Source organism: Macaca nemestrina, chromosome 15 (genome assembly GCF_043159975.1).
Source record: "Macaca nemestrina isolate mMacNem1 chromosome 15, mMacNem.hap1, whole genome shotgun sequence".
Taxonomy (NCBI): Eukaryota; Metazoa; Chordata; class Mammalia; order Primates; family Cercopithecidae; genus Macaca; species Macaca nemestrina.
Window position 1 is genome coordinate 14,448,292 of NC_092139.1, and position 23,096 is coordinate 14,471,387.

A 23,096-nucleotide genomic window follows, 5' to 3' on the forward strand; every position below is an offset into this window, starting at 1 on the left:
TCTCCCATGTTCTGCAGTTCTCAGCCCAGGCTTCGCATTTTAAAAATACTGGGTCTCGCCCCAGAGATTCCACTGCAGTGGCTTTGGGAGTGGACATGGGCATAGGAATCTTTAAGGGTTACCAGACAAATCTAGTGGGCAGCTACGTCTGAGAGCCCCTTCCTAAGGACGGCACGGTCTCATTGTGGTTCTCAGTCATTTACATCGTATTGTCATAAAGCATTGCTCCGCCATGTTCCCTTTTTTCTATGTTTGTTTTTAAGCTCTAACCATGTGGCTGCCCATATGTCCAGTTCATTTCTTTTAATTTCTAATTCCTGCTTCCTCCACGTTTGTCTCCCAGCATGGACTCCAGGCTGCCTGCCCTCTGGCTCCCTCCCCGTAGGACTTCATGACAAACTCACTCCCTGCATGCCCTTGTCCGGGTGAGAATTTGGGAATTTCTGTGAGACTTCATATTATTATGAAAGTTGAAGCCAGTGATCCCAGTAACAGAATCTGAATCTCAGGGGGATGGGGCTCCAGCCCCCAAAGTTTTTTAAACGCTCTCCCAGTGATTCTGAAGAGGAATTAGAATCAGGACCCACTAGCTGGACCAAAACATCCATCATGGAAATACCAGGAAAGTTTAGAGGAAAGAGGAAAAGTCAATGAGCTGAAATTGTCATTCCAATCCCTTTATCTGGACATTCACTGAGGGCCCAATAACAACCAGGCCCTGGGGACAGACAGGAGACCACAGTTTGTTCAGAGGGGCCAGGAGGGCAGAACTCAAGACTGCGTGACATGCGTGTTCTTAACGCCCAAGATGTAAAACCCTTGACCTTAAGTTGTTCACTCCCCTGTGGGACAAGCAATAAGAATCCACTGTGATTCATGCAGATATTAGAAGCTCATGAAGTGATTGACTGATTTAGGAGGGTCAGGGAAGGCTTCCCCGAGGGGGTCACATCTGAGCTGGGCTTTGAAGAGTGAATAGGAGTCTGCTTGTAAAAGATCAGGAAGCAAGAAACATTTGTAGCAGACGCTGTTGCTACCCGGCCCGTGTGCCCCAGACAGATGCCCACTCTTGCTCACTGCAGATGTCTGCTTAAGCACTTTCATTTGGCTGTGGGTGCACGCTCAGTCAGAAGTTCCAGAGAGTTGGAACTAGCCCCTGGAATCAGCCCGCAGCTCACGACTGGGGGATGTTGGAAGGTACGTGATCCCTCCCCTTGCGACTGGGTTGGAATGACTGAAACGCATGCTCTTCACTGTCTCCCAGAGTTCCCTGATGGGTCTGAAGTCTAGTTGCCCACAGTGGTGACTGGTTTCATACCATTTATTTTATGGTCTTTCTTCCCTATTTTGATGACCTAACCTGCTATGGGTGCTTCCTGAGATCACCACCCAAAATATATTCCTTGCACTTGAATTCGTGTCTGAGGGCCTGTTTCCAGGAGAACTCAGTGGAGGAGACTGCATGTGCAGAGGCCTCGAGGCCGGAAGCAACACAGCGTGTGCAGGGAGGTGACCAGCAGCTTGTGCACAGAGTGGAATTTGGAGGAAAGGCTGAAGAGGCCAGAGGCGCAGGTCAGGAGCAGCCAAGCGGGCCTCCACCGCTGCACAGAGGTCCGGGGCCTCTTCCCACATTCTCTGGTCGGAGTAGGCAGGGCAATGAGCTGGTCATGCAGATCCCTTGAGGATGTTTGGGTAGGGCTGGCAGGCTACAGAGTGCCAAATTCTCCAGTCTTTGCTTCAGTGATCTACCTGGCCTTTGAGTTTATTTGAACAAGATTCAATTCTGCCCTGGACAAAGACAGAAGATTGGCAAGTGGCCACTGGTTTTGATTGGTTAGTGACAGCCCAGCAGAGCAATGTTACCCATCCAGTCCGGCTTCCAAGGGAGGGTCCCACTCCAGAGAAAAGTCCCCCACCGCCTCATCCCCCATCCTGCAGATCTGGATTCTTAGACCTCCTACCCAATGGGTCAGCGGCACCTGCCCAAGATTCTGCTTTTTCTGGCCATCTCTCCGGTGCAGTGCTCAGCCTTGGGGGCAAGTGGACGCCTGGAACTCCCGACAGGGCTCAGGCGGGAGCCAGCGATCCCACCACACTCTAGGGCTCTGGGGAAAATGACGGTGCCAGTTAGGGCCTTAGTTTGCTGCTCTGTCTAATGGGCCTGTGGCTCCTAGGTGTGGCCACAAGACTGTGAGAGAATTTGAGAATTTCTTTGAGACTTCATATTATTATGAAAGTTGAACCCAGTGATCCCAGTAACCCAGAGAACTCTGCAATATCTAAATTAGGGCCAAGCCTCCCATTTTACAGAGGAGAGAAACTAAGACCCGAAGAGGGAAAGAGGCTTACCTGAGTTCATCCAGCAAGGCAGTGTTAGGGAAGAACTGTGGCTCTTATGCCAAGTGTGATGGGGTGACATGGGACATGAGACCTTTTTATCTGAGCCACACTGTCCAGGTCCACACCTTGCCTTCCGTACTCCAGCCGGGTGATCCTGGGGGCGTGTGACTTAGTCTCTCTGAGCCTCAGTTTTTCCCTCTGTGCAATGGTGATCTTGACACCCCCTCACAGGACCACTGTGAGCACTAAGCAGGGGACCCCTTTCTTACCCCTCACCCTGTAGAACAACTCTGGAGATCAAGAAGAAACGCCATCCCCAGCTGTCCATAGAGAGCCCAGAGCCAGTTTCATCTATTAGCTCCCCCTCCTTGCTTCAAAAAATGAATCTACTCTGGGAGACGTGGGGGTCCGCCTAGATAGGGATCATCTCTCTGCCTGGCCATGGTGCTCCCCACCATACCTCCATCATGCCCCTCCCCTGTGGACCGCAGAAGCCTCCGGGGCTTGCTTGACAGGTTACACCTCAAAGTTCGGTTCAGTTACAGCAAAATTAAGTTGCTGACTTGCCAGCAACTTCCCACCCTGGCTGCAGCAGGGCCAGGCAGGGAGGAAGAACAAAGGCTTTTGTCTGCCCAGCCTCAGAGGAGGGTGAGAAACAGAAATCCTGCCCAATCATGTGGAAGCCCCCAGAGCTCTCTGCTTGGGCTTGGGGCCAGGGGAGGCAAGTCAGGGCAGCCAAGTGAGAGACCCACAGCCCGGGGGTGGGAAGTGACGCTGGGAGAAATGTCCATCCGCCCACCATCTATCCACCCACCCATCTACCCTTCCACTCACCCATCTAGCCACCCAACATTCCTTCCATCCGTCAACCCTTTCATCCACCCATTCATCTACCCATCCACTCACCCATCCATCCGCCCATCATTCCTTCCATCCGTCAACCCTTTCATCCACCCATTCATCTACCCTTCTATCCAACTATCCATCCATCCCTTCCCTCTCTCACTCCCTTGATCCATCCATCCACCCACCCATCTCCCATCCATTCATCCATCTATCCACTCCTCATTCCCTCCATCCATTCATCCACCCCTACATCCAAACATCCATCCATCCATTCATTCATCCATCCATCCATCCATCCATCCATCCATCCATCCATCCACTCATTAATCTACCCATCCATCTATCCCTCCCTTCCTCCCTCATATCATACATCCATTTATCCATCCATTTATTCATCCATCCATTCATCCACCCATCTATCCATCCCACAAGCACATATTGAGCATCATGGAGGCCAGGCCCTGGTTTGGACACTGGGGATACAGCTGTGAACAAAGTCTCTGCCCTCATGGTTCTGATATTCTAGGCAGGTAATGGACAAAAAGAAACTATACACTTAATATAATGACAGAAGGTGATAAATGCTAGGAATAAAAATAAACCTAGGTAGGAAAGCAACACGCAGAGCCACTATAGATGGAGTGGTCAAGGAAGACGAGAAGCGATGGACTAGATCTGGCAGGGGAACAAGTACAAGGGCCCTGAGGCAGGACTGAGCTCAGCATATTGGAGCAACAGCCTAGAGGCCAGTGAGGTCATCATGAATGGAAGGAAGGGGAGGGGAACAGGGGGTAAAGCTGGAGGGGCTCTGGGAGCAGGAGACCCAGCTCTGTATAGTCAGGGGATGGTTCCTCTCCCTCTTTGGACCTTGGTCTTCTCATCTGTATAATGAAGTCCTGGGTAAGATCATCCTTTTCTATCTGAGGCTCTGGCATTTAAAAAAGATGGTCTCACTCTTGCCTGGGGATCTATAGGAGCAGGGTCTAGACTGTAAAGGTAAAGAATGCAGGTCTGGGCCAGGTGCGGTAGCTCATGCCTGTAATCCTAGCACTTTGGGAGGCTTAGGCAGGCAGATCTCTTGAGCTCAGGAGTTTAAGACCAGCCTGGGCAACATGAAGAAACCCCCTCTCTACAAAAAAATGCAAAAATTAGCCTGGTGTGGTGGTATGCTCCTGTAATCCCAGCTACTCAGAAGGCTTAGGTGGGAGGATGGCTTGAGCCCAGGAAGTGGAGGTTGCAGTGAGCTGAGATCATGTCACTGCACTCCAGCCTGGGCAACAGAGCCAGACCCTGTTTCAAAAAAAAAAATACAGGCTCTGGAGTCAAGGTATTTGATCTCTCTGAGTCTCAGTGTTCCCAACTGCAAAATGGGAATAATAATACTGCTTCATGGGGTTCTTAGCGGATTCGATGGGATGGTGCAGGTAAAGCATCTATCCCAGACACCTTCCTCCCTGGTCTCTGTTATATAATTAGGTAAAACAGCAGTGGCAGCCTCTGTTGACCTTCAACTCAGAGGCAAAGAGTACGGAGCCCTCAGATGCCCCTCAGTGGGGATACTGGCCTTGGCTGACAGGGCAAGGCTGGCACAAGCCTGGGGGCTAGGTCTCCAATGTTTGGCTCTGATCATAAGGGGATTTCTGTGGGGGAGTGCAGATAGAGCCCTTCGAGAAGCTCAGAGGCCTCCTTCCTGTACAGGCAGCTCTGTACCAGCACACTGCTCTATTCTCGTTTAGTTACACCACGTCCAGTGCTGTGGCCTTGAGTTGTCTGTATCCCTCTCTGAGCGTCGGTTTCCAAATCAGAAGCTTGCTTGCGTTCTCATCCCAGCTCATCTGGTTCATTCCTGCCTCAGGACCTGATATGGTTTGGCTGTGTCCCCACCCATATCTCATCTTGATTTGTAGCTCCCATAACCCCCATGTGTAGTGGGAGGGACTCAGTGGGAGGCAATTGAATCATGGGGGTGGATCTTTCCCATGCGGTTCTCATGATAGTGAATAAGTCTCAAGAGATCTGATGGTTTTATAAAGGGCAGTTCTCCTGCACCAATCTCTTGCCTGCCACCATGTAAGACGTGCCTTTGCCCCTCCTTCACCTTCGGCCACGATTGTGAGGCCTCCCCAGACAAGTGGAACTATAAGTCCATTAAAGTTCTTTGCCTTTATAAATTACCGAGTCTCGGGTATGTCTTTTTTAGCAGCGTGTGAATGGACTAATACAGGACCTTTGCATGTGCCGAGTTGGTCCCCTGGTGTGCTCTTCCAGCTCCTTCTCCTCTTTCAGGGCTGAGCTCAAATATCACTGCAGGGAGGCCTTCCCTGACCTCCCACACCAACATAACCCTGTCCCCATTCATACTGTGCCCCTGCACATGGCTTACTTGCTTTCAGAATACTCCTGAACACTTTCTGAAATCATCTGCTATTTCCCTGTTTGCTTCTTTATTGCCTGTCTTCTCCACTATGACATCAGCTCCACCAAGATAGAGACTGGATCTGTCTTATCCACAGTGTCTCCAACAACCGAAGCATAGTAGGTGCTCAGCAAATTTTTGCTGAATGAGTAATGGGGACTCAATGACTCCTTTGGTTTTCTTTTAAAAGTTTTGCCACTTAAATATTAATTTTAATTATACAATTAACCCATTATCATATTCTTAAAAAATATTTTTACAGCTACAGTTTACGGTTAAAATACCCTTTGATGTCCATCCTGGACATTCCCCAACCGGGTCATGTAATGAGTTTAGCATCCTTCCAGATTTACTTCTATGCACTTACAATGAAATGCCTACCACTGTTGTTGGTAGTGTGCGCATGTGTGTGAGTATGTGTGTATTTTCACAGTAGATTAGATAGAGCTGAGAGTTGAGCGCAACATAAACAGCTCTGGGTAATTGTGATCATTAAATTTTACGTGTCAACTTGACCAGGTTACAGTGCCCAGTTGTTTGGTCAAACATGAGTCTAGATGTTGCTATAAAGATATTCTGGGCTGGGCTGGTGGCTCACGCCTGTAATCCTAACACTTTGGGAGGCCAAGGCGGGCGGATCATGAGGTCAGGAGTTCAAGACCAGCCTGGCCAACATAGTGAAACCCCATCTCTACTAAAAATACAAAAAAAAAAAAAAAAATAGCCGGTCATGGTGGCAGGCGCCTGTAGTCCCAGCTACTCGGGAGGCTGAGGCAGGAGAATCGCTTGAACCTGAGGGGGTAGAGGTTGCAGTGAGCCGAGATTGCACCACTGCACACTCCAGCCTGGGCAACACAAGACTCTGTCTCAAAAAAAAAAAAAAAAAAAAGATTCTGAGCCAGGCATATTGGCTCACGCCTGTAATCTCAACACTTTGGGAGGCTGAGGATGATAGATCAGATCACTTGAGTCAGGAGTTCGAGACCAGCCTGGCCAACATGGCGAAACCCCATCTCTACTAAAAACACGAAAAAATTAGCCCAACATGGTGGGGGGCGCCTGTAATCCCAGCTACTCGGGAGGCTGAGGCATGAGCATCACTTGAACCTGGGAAGTGGAGGTTACAGTGAGCCGAGATCGCACCACTGCACTCCAGCCTGTGCGACAGAGTGAGACTCCATCTCAAAAAAGTAAATAAATAAAAATAAAAATAAAAGATATTCTGTAGATGGACTTGATAACGTGAGTGGGCCTCATTCAATCAGTTCAAGGCCTTGAGAGCAAAATCCAAGTTTTTGGCAGAAGGAATTCTGCCTTAAGTCTGTATCATAGAAGTCTTGCCTGAGTCCCCAGTCTACCGGCTTGCCCTACAAATTTCACATTTGCCAGCTTCTACAATCCCTTTAAAAATTAAATTAAATATAAATATATATACACACACCCATCCTGTTGGGTTTTGTTTCTCTAGAAAGCCCTGGCTGATACCGTAATTTAAACAGAGAAGCAGTCTATTCAAAGTACTTTATGGGGGGAATAACAATCCAATAAACAAAAATGGCCAAGACTCGAGTAGGCATTTCACAAAAGGGGATACCCAAAGGATCAATAAACACACAGAGGTGCTCAATATCCTTGCTCAGCAGGGAAATGCAAACGAAAACCTTGAGGAGATAACCACTGTACACCCACTAGAATGGCTAAAATGAAAAATATGGAAAATACCAAGAGTTGATGAAGATATGGAGCATCTAGAAAGAACCCTCATACATGAATGCAAAATGGTGCAAGCACTTCAGAAGACACTGGCAACTTAATAAGGTGAAACATACACTTGTCATAAGACTCAACGATAGGACTACACTCAATAGTAGTGCAGACAGATTTTCACCAAAAAAGACACACACAAATGTTCATAGCAGCCCTATTCATAAATCTCCCCTAACTAGAAAGTACCCAAATGTCCATCAGTAGGAGAATGAATGAAAGAACAGAGACACACTCAGACACTGTTCCGACTATGGAATTTTGCCCAGCAATGAGAATGAAAGATCTGCAACCACACGCTACAGCATGGGTGAATCTCAAAGACTTGAACATTAAGGGAAAAAGGCCAGACACAAACAAGCACACATCATTTGGTTCCATTTATATAAAGCACTAGAAATAGACACAACTCGCTTTGGTTAGCCTCTGGGAAGTCGTGACTGGAAGAGGGCATAAGGGAAGCTTAAAGGAACTGGAATATTCTGTTTCTTGATGAAAGGCTGGTTACACAAATGTACTCACTTATGAAGGCTCGTGAAGTTATTGCTTACGACCTGTGCATTTTTCTCTATGTGTGCTATACTTCAGTGAAAGTTCAAAATAAAATAGGGGATTTGGGGAGCTTGGGGGGATTGGAGAACCAGGCTTAAGGTCAGCAGGGACAGTACCCCAAATCACACCCAACACTGGATCAGTAAGCCCTCTCTGCTGACCCTGAACTATCCCTGCTTCCAGGTCTCAGTGGGCACGTCTGATTGGTGGAACCTGGGTCATGTGACCACCCACTAGCTGCAAGAGATGCTTGGAAGAGTGAGCACCTAGCAGGTTCAACATCAGTGATGGAGGTGAGTAGACTGCGCTTCAAAAGATGGGGAGCCTTAGACCACTGCAGGGTGTTTAACCCTTCCTCAACTGATGGATATTCAGGTTGCTCCCAGTGGCCATCTTGACCATACTCCTTGTGCCTGTGTGGGGATGTTTCACTAAGGGATATGCCACATCACGGAACTGCAGTGTTCCCCCCAAAAATGTGAACTTACAGTTTTACTGGCTACTGTAAAAATTGTCTTCTGGAGAGGCTGTTTCAATTTACACCACCACCAGCAGTATATCAGTGTGACCATTTCCCAGTCTCCTTAATTTAACGCTTTACATCACCAATCTCATTCATGTCAACCTGAGGCATGGCAAATGTTCTCGCATTGTTGTTTTAATTTGCATTTGCCTGATTACCAGCACGACTGAACATCTTGCATGTTTATTTGCCATCTGTATTTTATGTAAATTGCCTGTTCACACCCACTACCCATTATTCTAGTGGGTTTGTGGTTTTTTTCTTATTGTTCTGCAGGAACTCTTTATATACTGTGGAAATAAATTCACAGTCTACATTTATGTTTCAAATATTTTTACCTAGGTTACCATTTGTCTTTTAACTTTGGAGTGGCCACATGCTGTTTTACCCAGGCTCACAACTTTTCTGAGGTTGGGAAATGAATACTGATGGGAAGGAGGTGGGGACAACGGGGAAAAGGGATCTTTCTGACACTACTCTGTTCTCTTCCCACTAGCTCTGAGTACATTTTGTAACACCCCTCCCATATCATCCTTTCATTTCCTTGTTCTTGTCACCAATAGAAAACAGTAATAGAACCCCAGCCACAGAACTTCTCACTTTCACTTTTCAATTTTTTTTTTCAAGCTCAAAGTTTACAGATTTGGAATGAAGTATCCTCAGTGTCCCTGCTGGGGTGATCAGCCAAGTTGAGTGCCCCTCACAGTTGTCATTAATTTACTGATATTGCAAATGAAGAAAGCAGGTTAATTCAAGTAATTTGCAAATTCCTTCCAAAATTGCCAATAGTGGGCAAATTGCTAAACAGTATATAGGGCATGTGGTGAGCAAATGGCCTGGAGGTGAAATGGCCTGGTTGAAATCACACTTGAAAAGCTTTTATCTCATTCATAAAAGGGCAGAGAACATGGTTTGGTAAATATAAACACGTGTGTACTGCAAAGTCAGGGGTTGGCAAGCTGTAGCCCTTGAGCCAAACCTGGCCCACCACCTGTTTTTGTAAATAAAGTTTTATTGGCACACAGTCACAGTCATTTACTGACATACAGTCTGTGGCTGTTTTCCTGCACCACAGCAGAGTTAAGTAGTTGCAATAAAGATGGTATGGCCCACAAATCTTAAAACATTTATTATCTGGCTCTTTACAGAAACATTTTACCAACCTCAGCAGCAAGTAATAAAAAACACATAAGTTATAATATTGCAGTATTTTTAGAGATATAAAATAGATGAAAAATTATTTTTTTAAAAATGTCTGGCAGATCATGTATGGCTGGATCTAAGTTAAACGCATGGAAAGTACATTCCACTGAATAACATGATCAAGAGTAAGACTTTGGGCCCAGATAATTAACTTTTAAAAATTCTTAGCAAGTTGCTTCATGTCTCCAACCTCAGTTTTCTCATCTGTAAAAGAGGGGATGATATTTCGTTCTGACCTCATAGGGTACAGGCAAAAAAGGCTCTTAGAACAGTGCTGGGCACATAGTAAGTACTATGTAATTATTTGCTATTGTTATCATTATTATTGCACAGAGTCAGGTCTAGATCGGTGTCATGGCTGTGCTACTTCTCAGACACGTGACCCTGGACACACAGCTTCCTCTTCCCCAGCCTCAGTCTCCCTACCCATAAATTGGGGCCATAATGGTTGCCATCACCTGGAGTTGCTGTGAGGGCTCCTTGGCACAGCATCTGGCACACAGTAGGCACCCAACACAGATGAGCTGTTACTGCCAGCATACCCATCATTCTGACTCAAAGCCTCTGCACTGACTGGAACTCAGTCCCATCGTTCCTCTGGAAGGCAGGCCATGACTCCAGACCCGCCGTGTACCAGCACTGACTATTTTCCACCCAGTGACTGTTTATTTAACTGTCCTCCTAAAGTAACTCCTCAGCCATCAAACGGCTGTTTACAAAGCCCACAATTAACCTTCTTGGAACAACAAATAAACAGGAACCTAATTAGGCATGTTTCTTCTGGCTCAAGGCACGGCAACCCCAAGGCTTGGGCATCACAGCTGTCATTCAAATAGACATTTGTGGGTTGTATGGATGAATGGATGTGTGGGTGGCTGTGAGGATGAGTGGGTGGGTGGGCGGATGAATGGACGGATGTATTTGTGGGTGGATGACTGGATGGATGAATGGGTGGGCGGATGATTGGATGGATGGATGGATTGTAGGTTGGAAGGAAGGATAGGTGGATAGATGATATTTGAACCGATGGACAGATGGATGAATGGAAGGATGGATAGATAGAAGGCAAGAGGGATAGAAGAATGGATGGGTGGATGAATAGAAGGACAAGTGGAGGGAAGTCTTGATGGGTGGATGGATGGCTGAGAATTGGATGGAAAGGATAGATGGAATAATGGAAGGATAGATGGAGAGATGTTTGGATGGTGGATGAATGTGTGGATGAGTAGGTAGGTGGATATATGGGTAAAGGAATGAAAAGATGGACTGGTGAGTGCAGGTTAGTGGAAGGCCAGAGGGAGAGGGTGATGTGAACTGAGGCTCCAGGCTTTTTCCTGTGGCTGCTTCCCACCCTGCCCCATTCTTCACTGAGATGCTGTGTCACCGCCCAGTAGAAGGAACTCTGACTGTGTGGCATCAGAACAATCCTGGGTTCAAATTCACTCCTGTCATGTTCTACCTCTGTGGCCTTGAGCAAGTCCTGTCGCCCTCTGAGCCTTAGTCTCCTCCTCTGTAAAACAGATGTTTGTACTGTCCCCGCTTCACAGTGTGGCTGGCAGCGTTAATGAGTTAAGTGCCCACGCCATGGTCCCTGCCCTACCTGTGTGAATTCCTATTCAGTGGCTGCCCAGAGCAGGGGCTGGCATCACTCGGGGCTGGGCAATGTTGGTGGACTGCCCAGACCCTCTGTTCTGAGCTCCACCCCGACGGAGGGAAGAAGCACCAGCCTGTGCTGTGGCAGGGCCCCCCCCTCTGCGAGGTTCTTCCCCTGGAGAGAGGGGGCTGGCCTCTGCCTGGGGAGACTCAAAATCCCGCTGTGGGGACGGGCACTGGAACAGAGCCCAGGACCTGGCTCCCCTCCCTCCCAGCTCCCTGCATTCCAGTCTCGGGGCCTCCACTCGGCTCTCAGAGCTGGGGGTGAGAATGCCACTCAATGCCACTCAATGTCCAGCTGCCTAGATTCACATCCCCTCCTCCCACGGCCTGGCTGGTAGCCTTGGGCTGGATACTGACCACTCTGTGCCTTGGGAAATGAGAGTTCCTACCTCATAGGACTATTGTGAGGACTGAATGAGTTAAAACGTGAAGTGTTTAGCACAGTGCCTGGCACATAGTAAGCATGGCTAGCTGCTATGATTCTTATATTATCATCACTATTTTTTTTTTTTTTTTTTTTTTTTTTTTTTTTTTTTGAGACGGAGTCTGGCTCTGTCACCCAGGCTGGAGTGCAGTGGCGCGATCTCGGCTCACTGCAAGCTCCGCCTCCCGGGTTTACGCCATTCTCCTGCCTCAGCCTCCCGAGTAGCTGGGACTACAGGCGCCCACCACCTCGCCCGGCTAGTTTTTTGTATTTTTTAGTAGAGACGGGGTTTCACCGTGTTAGCCAGGATGGTCTCGATCTCGTGACCTCGTGATCCGCCCGTCTCGGCCTCCCAAAGTGCTGGGATTACAGGCTTGAGCCACCGCGCCCGGCCTATCATCACTATTATTTTACCTCTCCCACATCCTTTTCTCCTTCTGGCCACAGGGAATTTGATGTTTCCCAGCAGGAGATGGCCCTCAAGCTGGGCCTTGAAGGAACAGAAAGGCTCCGAGAGGCAGAAGAAGGCACCCCTCAGGAAGACTCCGCCTGGGGCAGCTCCCACAGCAGACGGGCCAAGAGGTTCTGGCCAGAGGGAGGCGTGGCTCCCAGCGCAGGGGCGGGATAGAGCGAGGTGAGTCAGTGTCTGGCCCAGCCAGGCCCTCACAGCCACAGCTCTGCTTCCCATCAAGGGGCGGAGCAGCTGCGGCTCCCCTCTGGCCAGGGCTGGGGGTCTGAGTCAGCTCGAGTCAGGTAAGCAGAGGAGGATGTGGGACTTTCCCACCCGCAGCCTGGAAGCCCGTGTGTGCAGGGCAGGGCTGCCTCCCACGGCAGGGGAAGGCAGAGGCCTCTGCGCCAGGTACAGCCTAGGTACCGCCTACCCCCATGGCTGACCCTGGGCCCCAAATCCAGCGGGAGGCCTGGGAGCATCTTCTCCACCTGAGTCACCAGGCTGGGCCCAGGACCCCAGCCAAGGGCTTTGCCTCTGGGAAGAAAAGAGCTTCGGAGTCCAGCAAAACCTGGGAAGCAGGGGGAAGCTTCCCTAGCAGGTGCTATTTGAGCAGAGGCCTGGAGGAGGTGAGGAAGTAAGCAGCGGGCCGTGTGGGGTAATGTGGGGTAAAGTGCTCCAGGAAACCAGAATGGCAGATGCAAAGGTTCTGAGGTGGAACCTGGAGTGTCGGAGCAACAAGGAGACTGTATAGGGACGAAGGCTGGGGGAGGAGGAAGAGAGGGCAGAGAGGGGCTGGGGCATGTCCCACAGTGGATGAGCCACGGGAAGGACTTGGCTTTTCCTCTAAGCAAGGTGAGAGCTGTGGGAAGTTTCTGGGCAGAGAAGGGACAAGATCTGACTTAGGTTCTCACGGGATCTCTCTGACTGCATGTGGGGAATGGATTGGAGGTGGAGGATTCAGGACAGAAGCCAGGAAACCAGGGAGGAGGAGACCGCAATAGTCCAGGTAAGCCATGCAGGGTCTGGACTAGGGTGGGGACCGTGGAGGTGAGAGAAGAGGTGGAATTCTGGGAGTTCCTCTGCATGTCAGCCAACCCGCCCTTCTTGAGGGCCTACTGTGCATGAGTTCTGTACAGCAACATGATACAGAGATTACAAAGGCTGAGCCCTTGCCCACAGTGTAGGAGACAGGAGGAAAAGGAATGCGGCTGTGATGTAATCAGTGCCAGACTGAAGTGTGAATTAAGGGCAGCTTCATCTCCCCAGGTTCTGTCCTAAAACTTTCTATGTAGGAGCTCAACCTAGTGAGATAAGAACTATCATAAGCCCCCATTTTCCAGATAAGGAAACTGAGGCCCTCTTAGTCAACCAGTATGTCTGAGTTAAGAGACTCCTCCCACTAGTAAGTGCCAAGACTGGGATTCACACCTGGGTCTGAAGGGCTACAGGACTGACCCCGCCTGACCACCTGTGTAATCAGGGAGGGCTTCCTGCAGAGGTGAGGCTTGAGCTGGGTTCCCAGGGTTGCATAGGATTCCGTCAGTGAGCAGAGGACCTTCCAGTCCTGGGCAAGGTATGAGCCGATGTGTGGTGGTGAGACTCATCCCCTTAGCCAGTGTCTCCCACACCTCACTTAAAAGCCATCTTTAGCTCACGCCTGTAATCCCAGCACTTTGCGAGGCCAGAGCGGGCAGATCACGAGGTCAGGAGATCGAGACCATCCTGGCTAACACAGTGAAACCCCGTCTCTACTAAAAATACAAAAAATTAGCCGGGCATGGTGGCGGGCGCCTGTAGTCCCAGCTACTCGGGAGGCTGAGGCAGGAGAATGGCGTGAACCCAGGAGGCAGAGCTTGCAGTGAGCCGAGATTGCGCCACTGCACTCCAGCCTGGGAGACAGAGCAAGACTCCGTCTCAAAAAAAAAAAAAAAAGCCATCTTTAAAGCCATTCATACCTTTTCTTAAGTAAATTGATTTTTCGGTTTACTCAGTTGGTTTTTTTAAAAAATAACTTACTGAGACGAAGTTCACATAGCATATTAAGTATTTTAAAGTAAACATTTCAGTGGCATTTTAGTATTATATTTTGCAACCATCACCTCTAGCTGACCACGAAACATTTTCATCACCCCAAAAGGAGACTCTGTGACCATTAAGCAGTTGCTCCCAATCCCCTAACAACCACCATTCTTCACTGGTCTCAATGGATGTACCTATTTTGGAGATTTCCTGGAAATGGAATCATATAATATGTGGCCTTCTGGCCAGGCATGGTGGCTCATGCCTGTAGTCCCAGCACTTTGGGAGACTGAGGCAGAGGATTACTTCAGCCCAGGAGTTTGAGCCCAGCCTGTGCAAAACAGGGAGACCCTGCCTCTACAAAAAATACAAAAATTAGCCAGGTGTGGTGGCACACACCTGTAGTACCACCTACTGGGGAGGCTGAGGTGAGAGAATCATTGAGCCTGGGAGGCAGAGGTTGCAGTGAGCCGAGATCACACCACTGCACTCCAGCCTGGGCAACAGAGCAAGAGCCTGTCTCACCAAATAAAAAAACCTCTGTGTCTGGCTTTTTTCAGTCGGCATCATGTTTTGGAGGTTCATTCTCATTGTAATATGGATCAGAAAAAATTATTTTTAAAGGAAAATTTGTGTTACTATCAGAAAGAGGAAACAACTTTTCATTTCTATAAATAGAAAGTAACCTTAAAACAACAATCACAAAAGAACATTACCAAATCCTAGCTGCATTCTGTTGCCTGGTAAAGCCTCTGAGCTTAAGGTCTGCTCTGCCTCATAAAGGGAGACAAGCAAACGTGGGAGAGGTGTTCAAGTCCAGCGGCGCCCACCTGAGACTTTCTCCTTGGGTTAATCAGAAGCATCAAAGAGAATTGCAAAAGGAGGAATGGTGACAACTGTGATCTAATGCATCTTGCGTGGGAGGCTCTGATATTTCCAGAGCAGAGCAGGGGTAAGTGCAGCTCATGAGAATGAGTGTCCCTGGTGCCATGCCTGGTAGGTTATAGGGGAGGGGCTGCAGGTGGGGAGTCTGTTGGAAGCTTCTTCATCAGCCCACACATAATCCAGAGAATCCTATGCCCGCCAATGCCTTGCCTTTCCTAAATCCTTTCACATCCATGAGTGCAGGTAGTACAGGTGATAACCAGGTTAATTCCTAGATGCTCTTCTATTCCCATAATGTATTTGTCCACTTATATGCCAATACCAAACTGTTTTATTTCCTATGCCTTTGTCATATATTCTAATGTCTGAATGAACAAGTCCTCTCTCTTAGTTCTTCTTTCAGCATTGCTTTGACTATTTTTGCACATTTACTCTTTTACGTGACTTGAGAACATCCCCTTTTAACAGACAGGCCCAGAGATGTTAAGGGGCAAGCCCCAAGTCACACAGAGCTTCTGCCTCCAAGCCTCATGGTCCATTTCCAGGACTCCCAGGGGTCCTGGGCCGTCTTAGGAGTGGGCATGAGTCTGGCATGCTGGGAGGAAAGGGGGAATGTTGTTACCGCCCAAAACACGCCATTCTTGTGGGTCATGAAGAACACCTGTTTGCCTATTAAGGGCTTTGGATGCCTTGAAAACTAGCAGCATTTTGCCATGTTCACATTTCACCTGCTGGTATTACCTACTCTTCCCATCAATTCGCTTTTTAAATGCTTGCTAAAATTTAATTTTAAAGGAAATGAGGAACCAGTGTTGACTGTGAGGCCTTTGTTGTCTGTGTCCTGGCCATGCCCCCTCTCCCTTTTCTCTGGTGAACACAGACAGCACCTGCCCCCTTCACCTGTGAGCTTTGCTCATGGGGCAGGCTGGATGTGCTGGGAACTAACACTCCAAGCGGCTGCTGTCAACCAATGACAGGCACGACCTGAGTCGTCCTGTCCCTTCCCCAGTTCCCTGGCCACCGGATCCCCTCCCCTAGGGGGGCTAACTCCATTACTACATGGGCTCCCAGCATGCCACAGTAGGACCGAGCCCAGTTGCCTAAGTGGTTACTGACTTGGTAGCACTCTTGAGATTGGCAGCCCTTCCTCCCTGATCTCACTTCCCTACCAGTGCTTTCTGGAGGCATCTCCCAAATAGACTACTTGCCTTCATATTATTCTGTTAGGGATCTGCTCGTAGGCTCCCAATCTAAGGCACTTGCTGCAAATGGAAGACAATTGGTGAAATATACAAAAAAGTGAAACAAAACCAGCTACTATTGCTGATGACAGCTTGTACTTGAGATCTGCTCTGTTTCTTCTGAAGAAAAAGCAGGTGGTAGGAAGGTGTTCAAGATACACAAGCCCCACAAGGTGTTTCTCCCTCCCCTTGGCATCACAGGGAGGACAAAAGGGAGCTGGAAAGCCTCACTTACAGTGTTAACTGATGGAATTTCATGCCGGGGTCCCTGTACCTTGCAGCTACCTCTAGCCCCATCCATGGCCCCGGGCTCACGAGGTCCTGAGAACAACTTTCCACAGGCCAACTCCAAGGACAGTGGAAAGTCCCTTAGCCTGGGCAACTGACAAGACACAGGCCTGGCTGGACCCAGTAGGCAGCCCTCAGTACCCACCCAGGAGGGGCCCACAGGATAACTAGCCTGACTCATGGGCAGATAGATGGGTTCAACTTTGCCGTGAGTGCATCTGGAGAAGGGAGAGCTCATGACCCCATTCATTCATTCTCTCATTGATTCAACAAATTCTGATTGAGTACCGACTGTGTGCTGAGCACGGTGCTGGGCACTGGGGAGATGGAGAGAAGAATAGACTCAAATCGCTCATGGAACTGCCACTCCAGCAGGGGACACAGACGAGAAACAAACACAAAAATAAACTCAGAAATGAGAGCATTCCATGCTACAAAGGAAAGAAACAGAATGAAGGGATCAAAAATACATGGGGTGTCTGAGCACAGTGACTCACTCCTGTAATCCCAGCACTCGGAGGGCCGAGGTGGGAGGATTGTTTGAGCTCAGAATTTTGAGACCAGCCTGAGCCACATACTGAGACCTTATCCCTACTTAAAAAAAAAAAAAAATAGCTGGGCGTGGTGGCACACACCTGTAGTCTCAGCTATTCAGGAGGCTGAGGCAGGAGGGTCACTTGAGCCTGGGGGATGGAGGCTGCAGTGAACTATGATTATACCACCGCACTCCAGCCTGGGTGACAGAGTGAGACCCTGTCTCAAAAAAAAAAAAAAAAGGACAGAGGGCTGTGGTAGCATAGCCTAGAGGGCCTCTGAGGAGGGTCAGTGAAGTTCAGAACTGAACGTGGAGAGCCAGAGAAGGCAATGAACGAGGGAAGAGCTAGTGCAAAAGCCCAGGTGTGGGAATGAGCTAGGCATGTTGGAGGGGCAAATGGTGGCTGGTGTGCTGGAGTGGAGAAACAGGGGAAGGGTGGTAAGAGGCCGAGGTGAAGGTCGTGGGCCTGGGGCAGGTCAGAGCAAAGATGCCTGGGAAGTGTTTGTGTGAATACTGAGCCTTGCAGGAAAGGCATCCATGGGCACTGGATGGGAAGCACATAGCAGAGGCTGAAGGCAGTGGGTTCGGGAGGCTTTTTCTCTTGGTGTCTTTATCTGTGGGAGGGGAGGCCAAGGGGAGAGACCTTGGTTTGCATGGGGTCAGCCAGATTGCAGGTGGGAGGGTCCTCAGGCCCCTTCATCAGGGTAGACCTGGCTAGTTTCAACCAATGGAATCAGCGACTGGTCTTCAGCACCTCATCATAGCTTGTACTCTGTGAGAGGCTATTTATTGAAGTATCTATGCACCAAGCTCTCTGCAACCCTACCAGAGGCTGCCCGACGTGCCCCTTGCCTGGGAGAGACAGAAATAGAAAGTTGCAGTAGAGTGTGACAAACATTCCAGGGAAGGTCTGGACGAAGGAAGGGTCATTCAAATTGGCTTTTGAAAGATGAAGAGAGACTCACTGGAGAAAAGCCAGCATTAAAAGAGCAGAAACAACTGTCTCGTTTGGTGCTGTGTCCCCAGCACCTGGCTCAGAGCCTGGTGGACAGTGGGGGCTCCATCAGGATTTGTTGATGAACAAATCGGAGCTGCCCGCACTTTGGTTATGCAAATTGGAAACTGTCTTCACAATTTTTATGCTGTCTACTCTTCACTTCTACTCTTCCATATTTAATGTGTTTCTTCAAATTTACTGACTTTTTTACTTAAATAAATTCATTTTAAAAGAAAACATTTGGTGTTATCACTAGAATTGAAAAACCGAAGAATACATGCCACAAATCAAAGATAACCAGAAAAAATGCTTACAAAGAAAACAAAACCATGTTATTAAAGTCTACCTATTGAAAGAATAAAAAGACAAGCCACAGAACAGGAGAAAATATTTGCAAATCACATATTTGACAAAGGCTTGACTAGTATCCAGAATATATATAAAGAACTCTCTAAATCTATTAAGAAGAAAACAATTGGTTTTTTTTTTTTAACGGACATAAAGTTTGAGCAGATACTACACCAAAGAAAATATACAGATGGCAAAGAAACACATACAAAGATGTTCAACATCATTAGTCATTAGGGAAATGCAAACTAACACCACAAGGAGATACTATTATCACCTATTTGAATGACTAAAAGTAAAACACACATACACACAAAAAAACCTAACAACACCAAGTGTTGGTGAGAATACGAAGCAACTGACACTTTCTTTTTTTTTTTTTTTTTTTTTTTTTTTTTTTTTTTTTTGAGACGGAGTCTCGCTGTGTCTCCCAGGCTGGAGTGCAGTGGCGTGATCTCGGCTCACTGCAAGCTCCGCCTCCCGGGTTCACGCCATTCTCCCGCCTCAGCCTCCCAAGTAGCTGAGACTACAGGCGCCCGCCACCACGCCCGGCTAGTTTTTTGTATTTTTAGTAGAGACGGGGTTTCACCATGTTAGCCAGGATAGTCTCGATCTCCTGACCTCGTGATCCACCTGCCTCGGCCTCCCAAAGTGCTGGGATTACAGGCTTGAGCCACCGCGCCCGGCCGCAACTGACACTTTCATACATTCCTGGTAGGGATGAAAAATGGTACAGACACCTTGGAAAACAGCTCAGCGGTTTCTGAAAAAGTGAAACATACACTTGGCCGCCTGGCCCAGCAATTCCACTCCTAGAAATTTACCCAAGATAAACAAAAATTTAGGTTCACATAAAAACCTGTTTGCAAATGTGCCTAATGGCTTTATTTATAATGGCTAAAAACTGGAAGCAGTCCAAATATCCCTCAGCTGGTGAATGGATGAACAAGCTTTGGTACATCCATACCCTGGAACACTATTCTGCAATAAAGAAGAACCATCTACGGATACACACAACAGCATATATGCATCTCAAAAGTGTCATGCTGAGCAGGAAAAAAAAAAAAAAAACAGACTCAAATTGAGATAACACATTATAGAATTCCACTTATATGGAATTCTAGAAAAGGCAAACTTGTATAGAAACAGAAAACATATAAGATGTAAAATTCAAAAACATGTGAAACTCATCTGTGGTGATACAAGTTGGGATCGCAGCATCCCTAGAGGGAACATGAGTGGAGGGGAGAGAGGGCAGCTCTCTCTGGGGGTGGGGATGTCCAGTCTGCTCACTGGGGTGCCGATTACAGGCCTGGGACAAGCTCATATGTGCTGCAGCTCTATAGGACATTTTGAAAAGTCTAGCTAGATACATGAATGAGCCTGAGATCTGCTCTCTTTTTCACAAAGGGAGATTAGCAAGTATTTGGTCTTAGAGGCAGGTTAGCACCAAACAAAGACTCTCCTGGATAGGGCCGGGCGCGGTGGCTCACGCCTGTAATCCCAGCACTTTGGGAGGCCGAGGCGGGCGGATCACAAGGTCAGGAGATCGAGACCACGGTGAAACCCCGTCTCTACTAAAAATACAAAAAATTAGCCGGGCGCGGTTGTGGGCGCCTGTAGTCCCAGCTACTCGGGAGGCTGAGGCAGGAGAATGGCGTGAACCCGGGGGGCGGGGCTTGCAGTGAGCCGAGATGGCGCCACTCACTCCAGCCTGGGCGACAGAGCGAGACTCCGTCTCAAAAAAAAAAAAAAAAAAAAAAACAAAGACTCTCCTGGATATAAAGGAAAGACTGTAAAGAATTTGCAGGGAGAATAACTCGCTATGTGACCCGAGGTGATTTTACGCTTTGTCTGTGCAGCCTATAAAATAATCTTGTGTGTTCCCCATGATGCACATCACCAAACCAGGAGATGCTGGAGAGTCTGAGACAGCGCGGGCAGCACTCTGCCAGGGGAAGGACACGGAGGTGTCCAGGTTTGGCTCCAAAAGCAGACAAGCCTGCACTGTGTTGGGGCAGGTGAGGAGTAGCTGGATTCCACTGTGCCCTTTTCGTCTGTGTCCCTTGCCACCCAACACGAGCTCAGCACATAGTTGATCTTCACTAACTAGTCACCCCTCCAAGCTTTTGCATTGGTTGTTTCCTCTGCTAAAGATACCCTCTTCTCCCACCTTGACCACCTGACTAACTCTTAAGTTCAGCTCCCAGGTGCCTCTTCCTCCTTCTCCTTGGCACATGAGTGCCCCGCTTGGCATTTGCTTTGGGGTGTCTATACACACTATTTCCTCTGCCTGGAGTCTCTTCTCCCATGGGGCAGGGGTCAGTCAGCACCTTCTGTATGGAAGGGACAGAAAGCCAGTCCCAACTGTTTTCAGCCAAAAATGAGAAAGGCAGTGGCTCACATAACTGGAAAGTTGAAGGCGCCTAATTTCAGGTACAGTGGGATCTAGGAGTTCAAAGCCTGTCCAGCTCTGTGCTGCTTCCTCCCAGGCAGGCTTTTCCCTTGTTTTGTTCTCTTTTTGCTCTAAGCGTTCACTTGCTCACTGTCCATCCAATGGAAAAATGGCATCTCCTTCACAAATCATGGCCAGCTCTAAAGTCCCAGGATCAAGTTTCATTGGGCAGGCTCAGTCATGTGCTCATCCCTGGACCAATCACTAGAGCAAGACCTGGTCACATGTCCACCCCTGGAGACAGAGGCCTCTGGGCACCCGCCTCCTCGTGGACTGAGAAGAGGGAAGAGAAGGTTGTTCAGTAGGAAGTCGAGGTGCTGTTACCTGAAAATGGGAGATAGATGCTGACTTGTCCACACACCCGCACCTTCTCCCGGCAAACTCTAGCTCGCCTCTGCACATCGTATGACCTCAGGCCAACTCCTTCCCCTCTCTGGGTCTCATGTTCCTCCTCCGGAAAATGGGCAGGAGGCCGTTTGAATTCCAACATTCCAGAAATCTGGGACAGCTTCCAGGACTGGAGGCTGCTCCCTAGATCCCAGGAACGTTCCAGCACTTCTGGGGACGGAAATGGAGCATCAGTCAGAGCCCTCCCCGGCCCCCGGCCTGGGAACATGCTTAGAAGATGACAATTGGGCTCCCTTCGGCCGAAATTCCACTCCTGTGGGGGCCTTGCCAAGGAAAACAAGCCCAAGAACCAGGCATTAAAGGTGAGCATACTTGAGCATTTTAAGATGACAAATTATTTACACAGGTGTGGGAACCATCCTCTCGCACCCTGCTTTCTTTTTCTCCCTCCCCTTTCCAAATTCTTTCCCCCAAGGGTGCTGACAGACATGCCAAGGGAGGGGGTGGCTGGTCATGGAGATCTGCCCAGAGTAAGTCCACAAACCCAGGGCAAAGTGGGAGGACAGAGAAGCCGGAAAGAGGGTGTCTGCGTGGCGGAGGCTGGTCCTTGCTCACCTGCCTTCTTGCTCTCTACCTCATTGCCTGGGGAGATAATGAAGCTGGGGTCCCAGGAATTTTATTGCTAACTGAGTCCTTGAAGAAACTCATGCCCAGGCCATCCTTTGTCCACAAGGGAGAATAAGGGACCAGAGAGGTGAAAAGCAATCCCCAGGGTCACACAGCCAGTTAGCTGAACTTGGGGCTGGCAGGGGAAGAGGTTGAGGAAGCAGTTGTTTCTTAAGCACCTAGTGTGTGCCTGACACTGTGCTGAGCTCTGGGAACACATTGTGAATGAAACAGACAAGATGTCCCGCCCTCATGGAGCTGAAAAAGATACAAACAAGATAAATAGCAAGATACCTCCAGAAGTGCTTGAGGAAGAGTAAGACAGGCTGAAGAGGTGGCAGGGGTGCTATCTAGGTTGGGGAGGTAACATTTGAGCCAAGAAAGACGAGAATGAACCGGCCATGGGGAGATGGGAAGGAAGGGCATTCCAGGCATCTGGCACTGCACGTGCAAAGGCCCTGAGGTGGGCAAGGGCTTGTTGTGTTCAAGGAACCATCAAGGGGCCAGTGTGGCTGCAGCAAGAAGGAAAGGCAATGACTCAGAGGTAGATTCAGGTCAACAAACCCAAGGGGTAGGTATAATCATTCTGTGTTACCAAGGAGGAAACTGAAGCCCAGAGAGGGGCAGTGACTTGCCCAGGGTCACAGAGCAGAGTCAGATTCCAGCCCTTTTCATAGGCTCCAAACCCAAGTTCCTGTGCTTTCGTGAGGGGAGAGGGTGAGAGCAGGTGCTGCGAGGGCCTTCCAGGTCTCCAGCCTGCAGCTCAGCTCTAAAGATGAGAAGCATCTGGGCCAGCTGGTGCTTCCTGTGGGAAGAAAGCAGCGACTGATTGAGCTGCTGAGTCACGGGGAAACAACAGGCTCCCAGGCTGTAATGGGTTCTGCCTCAGTTTACCTACTCGTAAAAAACAGGTTTCATCACATGTCTGCCTCAGTGCTGACTTCAGAGGGGTGCTGTAAGGGTTAATTACTGCCTGGCAGCTCCAGGAGCCTTGATGAAAGGTGGCGGAAAGTGGGCGATATTAACCTGGGCAGGTAATTACCCGCGGCCTGAGGGAGGGTGCAGAGGGGTCCTAGCCTGAGTCACTTCTGGTTCTGATTCAACCCCAGGCCAGCCTCTTTCCAAGTGGGTAGGGCCCA

At 48.9% G+C, this 23,096-nt stretch overlaps 1 long non-coding RNA gene across 4 annotated transcripts in view; it reads right to left on the bottom strand.

Annotated features, from left to right (window-relative positions):
- Window positions 1-1,996: 1,996 nt before the first annotated feature.
- LOC105470685 (uncharacterized) overlaps window positions 1,997-23,096 on the bottom strand; it is a 39,394-nt gene continuing 18,294 nt past the window's right edge. For 3 of the 4 annotated variants that reach the window (XR_003015629.2, XR_980694.3, XR_980693.2), the window contains one exon: window positions 20,292-22,762. This is a non-coding gene — a long non-coding RNA (uncharacterized lncRNA). Of the gene's footprint in view, window positions 2,106-20,291; window positions 22,763-23,096 lie in introns of those variants that run through there. The other variant, XR_011613255.1, reaches the window with a different exon arrangement.